We start from the raw sequence: 6,367 nt of genomic DNA, 5'->3' as shown, positions 1-6,367 counted from the left end.
GAAAATCATTAAATTATACATAAGTATCCAGCAAGGTAATTAAACTACTAAATGTATTTATTCTAGATCGAGAAATCAAAGGGGGAGAATCAAACAAGGGCAAAGCGAAGACAATTGAGTAGTCGATTGGGAATCATTTTCATCCAATATAAGGTAAGTCCTTAAGCATTTTTGTAAGGTTGATTAGTTTGTATATAAATAATACTAGTGAATCATAAAAGAATTCCTTTTTATAAGTATTCTTTTGGAGTGATTTTACTATTTATTTATGTGACCATATGCGCTATTTGAATTAAGTAAATTGCCTTATCATAATGAGTTAACATATGGCACTATGTGTGCGGAATTAAATGGCACTATGTGTGCCAATTTGGATGTTGAAACATGAGAGAAAATCCAATGCACTGAGTGTGCAGTTTACTATGGCACTATGTGTGCGAGTGTGACGAGCACTATGTGTGTAAATTCGGTTGATAATATAAAATGTGCATGAAAGAACGAAGTGGTAGAACTAGTAACTAAAATATCGAACTTGAGACATGTACTGAGTAGGTATAAATTTATCTAGTGCATCATGGTTCCATGCTTTGAGGAATCGGGTCTAAATCAATTGGGTTGTTTTGGTATTTGATTTGATTGTAGGACTTGGCATGAGATTGAACCGAAATTCTATGAAATTATAGCATAGTTCGGTATGGTTGGAGTAATTGATCTTGCATTATTTGTTTTCTCTTATGATCTTTTATTAATTGACGGTAGTGTAATGCTTATGACTTACTGAGTTATATACTCATTTGGTGTGTTTACTTGTTACTTATTTAGGTTTCTTTGACCCATTTTGTGTGCTCGGGACCATCGTCGAAGTCATCACACCAGCTTGAAACTTTTTGGTACCTTCTTCTTAGTTGGTCTAAGAGAACATTTCGGCATGTATAGGCTATTATGTTTTGTTTGAACTTTGATATGTATACTTTTAGCCATGCGAATATGGCTTAAATGTTAAGTTTGGATTTGGTGTTATGTATGTCAAATTACTAGTTAATCCATGGAAACCATGAAATAGGTAAAATTTACCATAAAATAGATTCAGACAGTAGTAGTGATGTGAATTTGGAAAATCACTAAAAATAGTATAAATGGAATTAAATAATGAATAAATTATGTAATCGAAGTTTGATTAGTCTATTTTCATATGGAAGAAGCGAAACAACTATATGAGCTATATTGTTTGAGATGTTTAAATTTTTGTGAAACAGGGCCAGAGCGATTTCTGGATCCCCTGTTCTGATTTTGGAAACTCACCATAAATTTTACAAAGATAATTAGAAGTCATGCTTTATATGTACAGATTCATTATTGAGTCTAGTTTTATTAGAGACAAACGGCATAGGCATTGAAGCCCTGTACAGGGAGATATCTGATTCGTAATACACAGAGGTATAGGCTATCTCAAGGCATAGGCTATCACCTTGCCTTCTTGCATGAGCACACACCCTAACCCATTCAAGGATGCATCATTATACACCACAAATTCTTTTCCCAGTTCTAGTTGCACTAGAACTGGGGCTTTGGTCAACAAGGTATTTAGTTTATCAAAATTCTGTTGGCACTTCTGTGTCCATTCGAACTTGACATCCTTTTGTAACAACATTTTCATCGAACTTGGCATATAACTACTTATCTCTAAAGGTTTGTAAAATCATTCTCAAGTGCTCCACGTGCTCACTCTCATCACATGAATAAATCAATATGTCATTGATAAAGACGACTACAAGCTTATCTAAATACGGTCGGAAAATATGATTTATTAAGTCTATAAAAACTATCAGGGCATTTGTTAAGCCAAAGGGCATGACGAGGAACTCATAGTGGCCATACCTCATCTGAAAAGGAGTTTTCAGTACATCTTACTCCTTAACCCTTAACTGCTAGTAGCCTGACCTTAAGTCTATCTTAGAAAACACGGTGGCTCTCTTCAACTGATCGAACAAATCATCGATTCTTGGCAAGGGATACTTGTTCTTCACAGTCACCTTGTTGGGCTATCTATAATCTATACATAACCTCATCGACCTGTCTTTCTTCTTCAGAAAAAGTACCGAAACACCCCACGGGGAAAAACTCGGTCTTGCAAAATGCTTATCAGTTAGTTCTTGAAACTGTAGTTTCAGCTCTTTTAATTCTGTTGAAGCCATCTTATACGGAGCGATCAAGATATGTGCCGTACCAGGGACCAACTTGATACCAAACTCAACTTCTCTAGTTGGTGGCAATCCAGGCAAATCTTCTAGAAACACATCCAGATACTCACATACCACCGGAACTGTCTCAATTTTCACTTCAGACGCTTGGGTATTCAACACAAATGCCAGGTAAGCTTTACACCCTTTTCTCAAATATCTCTCAGCAGTCATAGACGATATCACTACAGGTGAGTCATCTGATTCATCTGGTTCAACCCGAAGAACGTTCCCATCTTCACATTTCAACTCAATAGATTTCCTTCCACAGTCCACTACAATGCTATGAGAAGTTAACCAATCCATTCCAAGGATTGCATCGAATTCATTAACCAGCAACAACATGAGGTTAGCTGAAAAACTATGACCCTTAATTGTCAAGGGACAATTTCTATATACTTGGTCAACTAACACATGCTTGCCTAACGAGTTAGAAACTTTTACTACAAATTTAGTAGGTTCAACTAACATATTCATACTAGGTACCAGTTTCATGCAGACATAAGAATGGGTAGACCCCGGATCAATTAAAGCAACAATAGAAATATCATGAAGAGAAAAAGTACCCATAATCACATATGGTGAAGATGCCTCTTCGCGATCGCTAATGACATAAGTCCTTGCAGGCACTCGGCCCTCGGACCTCACAGCTGTATCACTAGGAGTACTTCTACTACTAGTGTAACACCCCAAACCCAGCCCAGACATTATGGCCAAGTCTGGTGTGTCACATTGAGGTGTTTTTCGAAAACCATGTTTTCATTGAAAACCATTCTTGATGTTTAGAAACTTTTACCGTTTAAACCTGTAAACCCTTGTAGTGGCAGAAACATGTTACTTTAAAAACAGTTAAGTATCGAAAAAATCAAAACTTCTTTGTTATGGCTTAAAGTGAATGGATACTACGCACCAGGTAGAATTCAAGAAAAGAGGAGGTGAGTCAATTAGACTGCTTAAGTACCTAGCTCTTCCATGATCCAATCCTAGACATGCACACATCCATTGCCACACTTTAAGCTTATTACTTGTCCACGAACAACAAATAAAGTTTAAGTCTACTTAAAATATTTATTTCCTTTGAAAACATTTACGTTGCGGAAGATTTGCTCGGTTATCGTGATATTTTGAAAATAAGTAAGTTTTATAAAACGCGCCCTAGGGCTATCCAATTTTAAGGAATCAATTTAAGTGATGTGCATCTCAAGTTGAAAACGATTTAAGAAATTTAAACACCCAAAATAAAAATAATAGAGCAGCCTTATTACAACTTTAACCAAAATAGAAATAATCAAAAATAAATGCGAAATTTAAAAGGATGTTATTTGAAACTTATTTAAAAACCAGAAATTTAATCTTTGTGGCCACTATGAATCCCGCCCAGCTCCAAGTCCACCAACTAGGGCTCACCTGCAAGGATGGAAGAGAAAGGGGGTGAGTTTGGAAAACTCAGTGTGTATGGAAAACCCATCCAAAGCCCAAGTCAGCTCAAGCCCGCTGGGCCTAAGCCCTATTTAGATAACAGTGGGTACTGGGCCGAAGCCCTTTTCAGAATACAGTAAACTAGGCCTTAGCCCCTTTTCAGTCAACAGTATGGCCCACAGGCCCATTTTAGAACAGAACAGACATTTTCATGTATGCAAGCCCAACCCAGCCAATAACCAACCGCTACACTCCACCCGTACCAGCCCTACACTCCATGTGGGGAATAGCTCAACCCACCTAGCCCTACACTCCACAGTTGCAGCATTGCTGCTCAGATATCAGTAAGTTGAGGCAAAGCCTCCAGTACATGGACAAGCCACTTTCAGTACTTCCTCCATCAATAACCCAGTCCCATGCATCAGATAATAATAACATGGCATGCAGTAAATATTAACAGTTAAACATGCATTCAAGTCAACCTTAACCCTAGGGTTATATCAGTAATTTTGCTTCTAGGGGTAAATCTGTAAATTTTCCACCTATAAAGGTATTTCAGTAATTTTATCAGTTTTAAGGGTTCTCACGAATGTTACTGTCCTTACTAGCCCATTTGTCATCACAATAATTTATTTATCTCAATTTCCTAATTTTAGCCATTAGGCCCTAAAACCCCTAATGGGCCCTACAATGTCCATTAGCAATTTAAGCCCATTTAATTCAAGTTTTATGACCAGTTTACCGGTTTAAGCAGTTTCGATTCTATAGTCTAACAGTACATGCTTATTGCCTATTTTTTTATATAATACATTTTTTTATTATTATTACTCGTATGGGCCCGTAAGCCCATTGGGCCCAATTTTAGCCTATCGAGGCCCAATTACCGAAGTGCACGAAATTTCACACACGACTAACTTACCACTTTGCGATTTCAGATATAATGATTTCTAAACATCTTGTGAGCACTCGCACACTCACAAGCCCACGAAATGCCAGAATTTTGACATTTCGGCTTTTGCCGAATTGAACTATGAGAGGGTGTTCGACACACACCTATTTCGCGATGACTGCTATTGAGATCCCTTACGATATCCTAAAATTGATTACCACAATTCTTAGATTGCAACCCACAACAACCAATCCCAATATTCACCTACCCATATTCGAACCATGCCCCTAAAGCTTTTAGAATCTTACCTTTTTGTCAAAAACCGATGACTAAATCTAAGTCTAGTTGCTCCAAAGATCCAAGGCTTCGATCCAACCTCTAGAAGACACTAATCACCAAAAGAAATCGTCAGTTAAAGACCCTTAAAGCCCTATGCCCAAATTGACAACCTCCCTAGATTTTAGGGACTTCGGCTTTTTCTAAGTTGTAAAATAAGACTAAATCTGATGTGATGAGCACTTACCACTTATTCCTCTTTGAATTCTAGGCAGATCTGATGCAGATCTATCCTCTAAATGATAGTAGAACTTGAATCTAGGAGATCTGAAGTTTCGGCTATAAGTCCCTAAATCTATGGTATTTCGGCTTTTTAAGTGATGAAGAAGATGACGATTTGAGGCTATAACTTTGAAGTAATGTTGCCGACAGATACTAAGGGTTTAGAGAAGATGAAAGTTGATCAAAAAGAACAAAAATAACTGAAGGATTTTGGCTTGGAGAAAGCGGCACAAGAAGTGAGTTTTCGAGATTTCGGCTTTTATGGTAATCAGCTATGGAGGTTTTATGGAGGATGGGATTGACAGAGGAGGTGAGTAAGGTGATCAGAAGGTTTCGGCTAGAAGAAAAACAAAAGAAAGAAAGAAAATGGAAGAAAAAGAGAGGAGGAAGAAATCAGCACCAAGGAGAAGGCATTTGCGTTTTCGGCTTTTGTGAGAACTCAGAAAGGATTAATGACAGTGAAAGCGTTCAGGTGGCTAACCCTAATTCTCCAAGACAGAAAAAGAAAAGGAACCTAACCCTAATATCAACTAAAACAATCGACCTAACCTCTTTAAGGCCCTTTCCAAAATTCACTTAAGTGATTACATGCCCGGGACATGCCTAAAATTAAAAAATAACAATATGCCTACCTTGCAACTTGAACCCTGGACCTTTAGTTCCTTCCCAGATGCCATTTTTTTTAGGAACTTAGTGGTGCCACCTTGCCATTTTACCAAGGCCTTATTTGTGTCCTATTTTACGACCTCAACTTTAAAAGCCCATATCGCCAGAACCCTCTCTCCCAAAAGTCAAATTCAGGAATTGCCTCGAATTAAATTTACTCTTGGGCCTTTTTTTCCCACACCATAAACCCTTCGTAATTTATTTAATTACTAAACTAAACATACGAAATAATAATAACATTTAAATTATTCAGGCCATTTTCCACCTGAACCCAGACTCAAGGCCCAATACTTCCAGGCCCAAAAATCGGGGCGTTATAACTCTGCTCCCCTTAAAAAAATTTCGTCCTCAAAATTTTCAAACTATCAACTAACCGTATTACTCAAGTCAAACCACTATGCTTCTGTTGCGCACTCTAATTAAGAATAATTCTTAGTACGACCCAGACGTCTAATTACTAAAGTAAAGAAACATCTATCAAGTACGCATGCAACTCGTAACACACACTTAAATAAAATCAGCTTGGCAATCCTGAGCTCGATGCTCCTTGGACCCACATCTAAAGCATGCTCCTGTCTTCTTATGGCATTCACCC

The sequence above is a fragment of the Gossypium hirsutum genome, chromosome A02 (assembly GCF_007990345.1).
Source record: "Gossypium hirsutum isolate 1008001.06 chromosome A02, Gossypium_hirsutum_v2.1, whole genome shotgun sequence".
NCBI classification, from domain to species: domain Eukaryota; kingdom Viridiplantae; phylum Streptophyta; class Magnoliopsida; order Malvales; family Malvaceae; genus Gossypium; species Gossypium hirsutum.
Note: the sequence above shows the minus strand (reverse complement) of the source record.